This window comes from Phaenicophaeus curvirostris, chromosome 9 (assembly GCF_032191515.1).
Source record: "Phaenicophaeus curvirostris isolate KB17595 chromosome 9, BPBGC_Pcur_1.0, whole genome shotgun sequence".
Taxonomy (NCBI): Eukaryota; Metazoa; Chordata; class Aves; order Cuculiformes; family Cuculidae; genus Phaenicophaeus; species Phaenicophaeus curvirostris.
The window spans coordinates 19,709,611-19,719,630 of record NC_091400.1 but is presented as its reverse complement, the minus strand read 5'-3'; the positions used below and the strand labels follow the sequence as shown (position 1 = coordinate 19,719,630).

At 40.8% G+C, this 10,020-nt stretch overlaps 1 long non-coding RNA gene across 1 annotated transcript; it reads left to right on the top strand.

Moving 5' to 3' along the window:
* Positions 1–833: 833 nt before the first annotated feature.
* Positions 834–8,638, top strand: LOC138723960 (uncharacterized). The gene is made up of 3 exons (XR_011337959.1): positions 834–921; positions 5,023–5,108; positions 8,518–8,638. It is a non-coding gene; the product is annotated as an uncharacterized lncRNA (long non-coding RNA).
* The last annotated feature ends 1,382 nt before the right edge of the window (positions 8,639–10,020 follow it).

The window sequence follows — 10,020 nt, the reverse complement described above, 5'->3', positions numbered from 1 at the left end:
ACCCCCATCCCTGGAGGCATTTGAAGGAAGGACTCAATCATTAGTAAGACTGAAATCTTGGCCAGCTTGCAGTAAGAATGTGATTGTAACAGGAGTTTAGCTTTTTTACTAGCTGAAATCCCCCAGCAGGAACGAAGGACAGACCTGAGCTCACCAAGAGGACACAGTGAGGAAAGAGATAAAAGCATCAGAGGATTCTGAAGACACAAAGGAACTGTGATGTACATACAGAGTGGGTGTTACGATATGAGTTCTATGTATGTTTAACCAATATTTCCTGGAATATGTAACCAGTGCTTCTCAGAATCTGTATGACTACGTATGTTTTAACCAGTACAAAAGTCCTGTAACCGACCTCAATGGACACACACATTAGGTGAAACGATCCCCTCTGTGTTCGTCGTCGTATTACGTATTAAAGCAAAACCTGCTGGATAATCAAACCGGCATTGATAATTACTGAGTTCGACCCCCGGGAGGACGCGGTGCCCGGGGACCTGCTTCGATAGCGCCGGGTCAAGGGTCGGGCTCGATGACCTTAAAGCTCTTTGGCAACTTAAACGCTGCCGTGAAGCGCCGCTCTGACGCAAGGGGCAGCGGAGCCCCTGCCACACACGAACGCTCAGAGGAGCCCGAAGCGGCTCCGCCCCCAGAGGCGGTGCGGGAAGATGGCGGCTCTCGCGAGAGGCGGCCGCGCGGCTGCCGTAGCCATAGCAGCGCGGCGCGGGGAGAGGAGGGCGCGGCGCGCGCACCGCGCTCGGCAGGTACGGAATCAGCGTACCGCGTGTGCGGCGCGGGCTTGTGCGGTACGGAATCAGCGTACCGAGGCTGCGCGGAATCGGCCGTGCGGAATCAGCGTACCGGGGCTGTGCGGGAATCGGCGGAATCAGCGTACCGGGGCTGTGCGGGGCGGAATGGGCGGTACGGAATCAGCGCACCGGGCTGGTTTCTCTTGAAACCCTCGGTGGGGTGGGAGGATGGGGAGCGAGGGTTTGCGGCGTTACAGCCCCGAGCAGGAGCGGTGTTGGGGGCTGCTGGCGAGCGTGGAAAGAACTCAAAAGAGCCTCTCCGAACAAATTCCGAGCGTGGTTATCTTGGGGAGAGTACGCGTGTGGGACGAGACGAGAAGGAGCCCCCCGTGGAAGAATTCAACCTGTGCTGGCAACAAAGCTCTTGCTGCTCCTTGGCCCTCAGGAGGAGCATCTCCCGGGCCCCTCGATACGGAGCAGGGGGTCTGTAAAACAATCCTGATTGCAGCATAGACAGATCGCCAAGGATGTATTTGAGCTAAAAGAAATTTGAAGGAGCCTGTTGAGATCTGTGCTCGTTTAGGAAGCGATAGAACGAATGATGATTTCATTAGACAGCATACTCTTTAAATTTTCTTCCGGTGCCTAATCAAGAGTATTTTTAATCAAGCGTGCTGTGTATTATTCAGACTGAATTAAATAGGGGCCTTTTCCTTTTCTCATGTGGGTGATGCCAGCTGGGAGACCTTTGTCCACAGCATTCGTGGGGTGAGGTGAGGGGGAAGAGCGTGCTTGATTTGTCCGGTACAAACTTGCTTAGAGTTATCCTAGGGAATTCAGAGATTTTGCTTTATTTGTGCTAGTGACTGCTGTAAAATCATTTCAACTCATTTCTTTCAGTCATTGCAGGTAAAAATGATGTCAGTTCTTCTCTCTGAGCTGGGTTAGCAGTCTGTTTTGAGACTCTAGTCATGAGTTCATTAAAAAGGATAATGGGAATTTAAATCCTTTATCCAGTCCTGGTGATGTTATTAGGCATTAAGCCTTCTTATGCAAATTTTGGTGGGAAGGACATAGAAGAGAAAGTGGTTTTATTTTCCAGTCTGTGGAGCTTCAAAAAACTTGTTACCTGGAGATGAAAGACTAGTGGCAGAGCTCTTAGGTGTCACATTATTGTGGTTATAGTAGGTTCTGTCCACACTAATCAGAATTTATCCTCCGTTGTGTTTGAGTGCTCCATAAACACACTTGTGTAAAGAACAATTGCAGCTCTCCCAAATAACTTTTGGTGCAGCTACACAAAATGCAACAGGCGATACAAAAGGAAACTCAGGGGTGAGGATGAGAGAATAATAAGAAAGTCACAGCTATTCTTTTTTATGCCTTTTTTTACCTTACTGTTGAGAACCAATAAAAGTGTAAGTCCTAATAAACGTGCCTGTTGGCACCTGGAGAACTTGCTGGCCTTTTCATTTTCCTCATGCAAGCTTCTGCAATTTAAATCCCTTACACATAGCATATGTTCCACCTACAGTTATTTAAACAGTTTATTTTAGTTTCTTCTTTGAAATATTCCACTTGTTGCCTTTGTCTAAACTTTGCCTTCTAATATCTCTCTTTTCTATTGGTAGTGGCTGGAGTCACCATTCCAAAGTTGCTGTGTATTTCTGTCCCTGAAGGTCATTCCCCAGCACAGACAGGCAGTGTTTGATGGCAGAGAGGGACAGCAAGAAATGTGGTTACTCGCTGTCAAGAAATTTTGGTAACCTTGCATGGATCTCTTATTGATCCTGTTAACTGCAAGTTAAGTAATAGGCAGCCTTAGTCTTTGAGGTTTTGCCTTCATCCATAGGCCTGTTTTCCTGGGCTTGCACCCTGTGTGTGAGCCGTCTTCTAGCTGCAGCCTGGACGCTTCCTAAGGCAAGTGATACAATATTTACACCCTGTCTCTTAACACACAAGTTTAGCCTACAGTTTATTCTGTTTTTTTCTCTCTGTTACATTACTTGATGCATGAGGTTTCCTGTTCTGTGACTTGAGAAATGTAAAAGCTCTGAGTGGATCTCGCTAGCCATTGTCTGTGGGACACAGGACTGGTGTTTGGCCAAACAAGTGTACCACTTGGCTACACTACTCTGATTTTATAGCAGCAGACTGCATGCCAGCTCAATCATGCAGCTTGCTGAACTTAGGTGCAGTCATTCAGCTAGGATATCAGCCTGTTGGGGCTTTCCTGAAGCTAGTGTTCTATCTGGAGTTGTTGAAAAGGAAGGAAAAACTGCAGTATGTTATAAACACCTTAGTAAAAGCCAAGGAATATGGAAGACAGGAATGAGGCTCTTACTTAAGTAATTTTATCCACACTTTCCGACATTAGTGAGCTGTATGCATTCTGCTGTAGTCTTCAGTGTTAGAAGTTTTGTGTATAGAGTGTAAAACTTCCAGTAGATTTTGTTTTCTAATGCCCTAAATATGTGAAGTAAAGGTAATCTTAAAGATGCTGTATTAAAACTTGGTGTCTCCATTCACCTCTGCAACAGCTATCATTTAGTATAGTGGAGAACTGTTGCACCTGCAGAGCTTTTGCTGCGATTATTGCAAAACTGCTAAGAGGCAAAGGAAGAGGCTAGCCTCCTGGTTTTGATGCTTAAAACCATTTTTGTTCAAATTGTGAAAGGCTGCAGACAGTTATGAGCTGTTATGGACTGATCTGTACATTTTTTGTCTGGCTTATGAAGAAATACTGTATAAACATGACTTCCTGGTATCATTCATAGTAACTTGGAAATAAATCCGTTCCTGAATTAAACGCGTCTGCAGAAAATACAGTTCATAAGTGTTGCTGCTACAAATGTTGTTTAAATGTTTTGGCCACAAATACATCATCACACCGTGGATATTAAATTTTATATTCCTTTTATAGGATGCAGTGACCATTTTCTTCAGAACCTTCAGCATTATGAAATGCATCTTTGAACAAGAAATCCAAAGAGATCTTTAAGCAGCATTATGAAATTTCAGGTTTAAAACCTGTGCATTGGTGTTTCTTCTTTCCTTGTCTCCTTTCTTTTGTAATAAAAACCCTGAAAGCTTTGTACACAGGTAATTATAATTACATATCTAAGAGGCATCGGTGGTCTTCACCCACAGAACGATGTTCTGTGCTATTGGGGGTGTAATTTTCACGGTTACTCTGGCGCTCTCCGTTGGTCCTGGTCTGGAGATGTTGCCTGAGGAGGAAGAGATTACATCTGTCCCTGTTGAATTTTTTGTTACTTTGCTGGGGTGAAGTTGTTTTTCAGGAATGCAAACTGTAATGGTGAACTTGGAGTTTGATGGGGACTGGACCGAGCCTGACAAATCAATTTGCAAAGGCCAGAGCTGCCAGATGATAATTGCTTGCCTTCATTACTGACCGGTTTAGATTTGAACCAGTGACCCAGAGGTGACAAGCTCAGTATTGCATTACCAGTTCTCTGATCTATCCATATGCTCTTTTGTTTAAAATCCCTGTAGTCCTCTTAAACAAAATATACGGTAAATACTGAGCATCATTTCCACGTATAGGTACTCAGAACAGTGTCCATTCCATTTGTCTGCTCTGTGTGTGAGGGCGATTAAGTAAAATATAGCAGCAATTTCTTATGCTCTCTGGCTTTTCATAAGAGACCTGCATACAAACCTAATCATATGGCAAACCCTAGCATTATCTTAAAACCATTAACAAAGAACCTATTGCTACCATTAACAGGAAAATGAATCTACAGCTCTAAGTAGCATACTGGGAGTTATTAATAACCTCCGGCTGCTGCTAAGAAAATGAACTTAAATGAAATATCATTAGGAGCTGAGTCATGCCGCCAACGCGTTTGTGTGTTGTGTCCAGGTTTGTATTTATCCATGGAAGCCTTTTCAGGTTATATCGTTGTTGCAGGTCTGTGTCGCTTGTTCTTCATTGAGTATCTTCATTGTGCTCAATGCTGTAAAAAGCATAATAGAAAATTATTTCCATGGATTCATAAAATAGATTCAAGAAAATATTTGAAATACACTGATGGGAGCATTCATTCTGAGGTATGATGTTTCTAGGCAACCTACCGAACAAGAGGAGGTCAAGAAATGTAAATACTTGTCCAAGTCATTCTTGGTTTGTAAGGCTATTAAAACAGTTTACTGTCTGCAGGTCATTGTTTCTGTGAGCTGTGGAAATATTAAAATTTACATTTGTAGGTATTTGGATTGTCTTTTTATCTCCTTATCCCTTCTCTTTCAGTCTTTAATCCCATTCTCTTCTGTGACAAGGGACAGTGCTGTGTAGTCTGTGCTGACTGACCTGCTGCCGAATCACATGTACAAGAGGTGAATTTTCCTATTTCTCCCTCACTATAGGTGCAAGATGGGTATTTTTCCATTACCTGACCATTGATTTTCATGTAGTCTATAGGAAAATAATTATTTTTGAGATCTCTGGGGGTTAATTTCTTTCAGAATGTTGGAAATTGGCCAACTGATTCAAAAGGTGTAGGAAGGAAACTGATTTTGGTCAGATGCTTTTGTGGGCAATACAAAACAATATGCTGCCTAGTTACTGATGAAATGAGGCTTATGATTGTGCTGTCTGGTGTATCCTTGGTCCCATTTGTTTTCTGCCTCTTTTTCAGTTAGAGCATCCCACTTAGAGGCGTATCTTCTCTTTTTTGCACAGCATTTCTGGTATACAGACTGTGATCGTATCTGTTTTGACATTTTTTCCCACTTCTTTGATCGCACTGCACTCATTTCCCAGGGTTCTGTCATTAAAAGCAAAATGTCTGAATCCTTGGGTTGTTTGTTTTTTTTTTAATTGGAGACATCATTTTTTTAGAACTTGTAGCTATGAATTGTGAATGTTTACTTCTTTTAAATATGTCTCCAAGCCAGAAATGATGCCATCTTATGTTGCAGAGAAGACTTCACTGGATTGTGGTTGGCTGTACCAGTGTGACAGGACATGAACCCTGGTGATCTTTCGATTAATTATTTTGCAATAGGCCCTGGCTTGTTATATTCTGCCATAACTGATTTGATGCATGGATTTGGTCCAGCTTGCGGTTCTTGAATTTGAAGGCTCCAAGCCTGGCTTTTGGAATTACTTTCCCCTGTCATCTTTTACAGCTCCAAAAATTCAGACAGTTAAAGCTCAGCTGCATTCCCATCCTGTTTAAATCAGAATAGTGACTGTGTGTTTATTGTAGACATCTATTTTTAAAATGTAATTGAGCTTACAAAATGGTATAAACACTTCCTTAGCACAAAGGTAGGTTTTCATGAGGATATACATTGCAAAGAAGCAGTAACTAATGGCTGGTTCAAAGGTTAATAATGCTAACAGCAGAAGCAGGTAGGATGGACTGTAATAAATGATAATGTGTTAGTGGTCTTGTCTAGAATTCTTTTTTTTATGATACAGTTTGACTCACAAAAATCTAGACAAAAGTTCCTGCTATATACTCTGCGTGTAGGGGGAGCAGTTTCCATTTGAGAAGGCTGTAGGGAATTGAGGGGAAATTAGCTTTTTTTTTTGTTCCCCCTCACCTGAAACTTGTTTTGGCATTTCACACTCTTTGAGTAAAGACCAGCTAGCTTGTTCTTTTCTGATACTTAGTAACATGTAAATTAGTATTTGTAGTAAATAGTGTTTGGTGCATTTAATTCTTATGTTTTTATTAAAAAAATGGTATATGATATATTATATTTTGATTTCTGAAAATAATGAATGGACTAAAAATATTTAAGAGTGATTCAGAAGTGGGAGACTGTTTGAAGAGGAGGAATGTTAAAATGAATGTATTTTGGGAAATCATTAATCAGTGAAGTGTGTCACAAAGCAAAGGGTAGCAAAGATTTTCTGATTCTCCCACTGATATTCCCAGTAGAATGAACTTATAAACGAATCGATAACAGCAGTTAATGCATCTCAGCACACTGGTATGTGAGCTGTGCTGTGGCATGGGAGCAGGTTAATGTCCTCACTACGTCTGTGTGTTATTTACAAAAATAGGTCATGGTGGGGGAAAGGGAGGGAGAATCGAAAAAAAGAAAGTTGGTTATATACTCTGCCTGTTTCCTACAGATTTTCTATGATATCATACTTGAAGCACCCTGAATAAATAGACCACAAAGCTTCATAAAACTTGTGATTAGTGGATTGCAGCATTCTCTGTGATGTCTGCTATGGACATTGTTATGCACAACAAATCTGTGCAGTGCTTGCATTGTAATAGGTGTTACCTGGGGAGTTCACTAAGTATTTTTTGAAGTATGTTAAAAAAGGCATTGCCAACACAAACTTCAGGAGCCTTTGATGGTGGATGCTTGATAGAGTTCAAGTATAGAGTTATTTATTTTTCTCACAGAGAACCAGGAAAGCTGCAGGGGGAGCTTGGCTTTGCTGCAGGATGAACAACAGTTTCCACTGAAAGCGCTGCTTTTAAGGTGCTTCCCATTTGTTTAAATTCTCAAAACTAGATGACTTCCACAAGTTTTTCAGGGAAGCTTTTTAAAACGAGCAAGGAGAGAACTTTCCTATTAGCAAAAAAGTATTTATATGATCATCTTCTCTTGTTTGGGTTTAAGCGTGTAGGTTTGATATGGAAGTAGCCATCTTGTAGGAAGAAATACTTGTATTTACACAATAATGTATTGTGCAAATGTATTAAATGCTCTTAAAGGGCTCTTCCTTTTTGGGGAGAGAAGGGTAGTTTAACTTAGAACTGTGTTTCTTCAGTCAGTCCGTTTAGTGTTGCTGATGACTACAGCAGTCATATTCAGCAGAATAATTACCACAGAATCACTAGGTTGGAAAAGACCTCCAGGATCATTGAGTCGAACAATTCCTATCAACCACTAAGCCGTGCCCCTGAGCAAACTAAATTAAACTATGTACACTTCTCCATTGTGTGTTTCTCTGTTCACGCTTTGCCTATGATGGGTTCCTCTCTGCCTGTTACCACAGCTGCAGCCCGCAAGGTGCCTGGGTGATGTGGCTGCATGTAGTTCTCGCTGTGGTGGGAGCCAGCAGTGCTCACAGGCAGAGCTTGGTGGAGTTTCCATCTCTTTGCCAGAACAGAATGCTGCTCGGGATTAAGGATAGAGAGCAACATTTTCAGTTGAAGTTGCATTTTCTGACTGTGTAGCTCTAGGAATCTTTCTAGACAGAAGCAGCAGTGCTAGCAAGATGGTATCTTCTAGGGGTTTTCTGCAAAGGAATAGATGAGGTTTTAGGAGAGAAAAGGTGGAAAACGCATTACTATTGACATGTCATGCCCAACTGAATTGCTTCATTCCGCTGTGAAAAATATTACTTCAAGTATCAGTTAAAAAATTATATCACTTTTTTTCCTCTGATAAGGAATACATATGCTGTTTGTACAGGAGTTAGAGGTGATAAGTCATTTATTGATAAATTTTACCTTTGAGATATTTTTTCTTATGTATGCATAGCAAATAAAAATATATATAACATTTGAACAGGAAGCCAAAGCCTAAAATAAGATTTCTGATTAATCCTAAACTCTTTAAACATCTTTGAATGTTTTTATTTGGATTTTCACAGCAGAAATCATAGAATCATAGAATAGTTTGGGTTGGAGGGGACCTTAAAGATCATCAAGTTCCAACCCCCCTGCCATCATTAAATACTAATTTTTTTTTTTTATTTAGTGTTGTTTTGCTGTGTATTCCAGTATTCCAGGTTGTTCATTGACTTCCCTTCCTCCTCTCTCTGCAGCTTGTCTGGAATTCGAGTGATGACCTGAATACCAAATGTCATATCGTTATACAAAGACATGAATTGGTTGTGATATTCATCTTGTCTGTAATTGCAAATGGCTGTATTAATAATGCTCAAATTTTGGTACTCACTTCAATAAAGCAGTGGTAATGCTGTTCTTGAGGTGAACTCTGAGAATTTTCAGTTGCAATTCCTTGTTTTCTGCATAGTGAATTTTCACTACTATGTGATGCTGGCCTGCTGAGCTGATCTAGGAACGCCAATAGTTCCCTGTTTGATATAGGACATGATAATGGCTTCATTTCTCCAGTCACAGTAACGCCATCATTTAGTTTGTCAGAATTGCTTGTCAATAAGCAGTAGGAGCTTTTGTCAGAAAGATCTACCCAATGAGTTTAGCATGGCTTTTCAAGCAGAAGGTCACCACGGCACTGTAGAACGTGCCTGTTGCTGAGCTTGTTGCTTCAACTAAACTTGGGATTTTTTGCTACTGATAGAAACAAAGACAGGAAACCAAAAATACATTTTGTTTAGTTGCAATCTGCTGTTAAGCAGACAGAACTGCATGAATGTTTTTAAAGGAATAGTGTTGTCTATTACTTTTCAGTCTTTTAGAAGAAAGAAAAGATACAATTAGATATAAAATTCTCTTTAGGAGAATTTTTTTCATAGTATAAAATAATTTTGTCTTCGGAGTCAGTGTTATGTCATGAGAAAGGGAAAAAATATAGAAACTATCAGAATTTATGCCTCTAGTATAATTAATATAGCTCCATGAAGAGGTTAATACCCGCTTAAAGTTGCAGTGGGGAGGAAGAAATCTTATTTCTCCATTTAGTAGTAGTGTTTTCTAAATTAAGCTAGTCCTCGACTTAACTGATTTTCATTAAGGTGTTTTAAGGGGTAGCTCCAGGGCACAGGGCTGCAATGCTGCACAGGGGTTCTGTATGGCCACCCCCATTTGCCAAATTACTTTGATATAAGGTAGGTGTTGGCAATGCTTTCTAGTGTGAATGCTGAAGTGGGATCCAGCTGCTTGTGTTGGAATGTGCACAGTTGGTAATAACTGAAAAGCGGTTCAAGAAATAGCTTGCCTCTCACTTTCCCCAAATTGATCTTATATCTGTCCTCTCCCATGATGACTGTAGGCAATAAATAGAATTTTCACGCATAAGTTAATTAACGTGTGGATTTCCCTTCCTCTGCACATTCCCATTCTTTAGAGGTGTAGTCATGCAGTTTTAATTCTACCAGTGTTCTTTGTTCTTAAAAAAAACCCAAAAAAACAAAGCAAAACCCAAGTAAACCCCCCAACAACTACTGAATACAGAGAAATAATGAGTATGAACCTGCGTAGTTATTTGTGGGTTTTAAATTTAATATTTTCATTGTTGGAGAGGGGAGAAGTTGCCTTAGTTGCCTGATAATATTATTCCATTAATGAGAAGCAGTGGTGATGATTTTGAGTCTGTCAAGGACTGGTGAAGGCTGGCTCTGAGC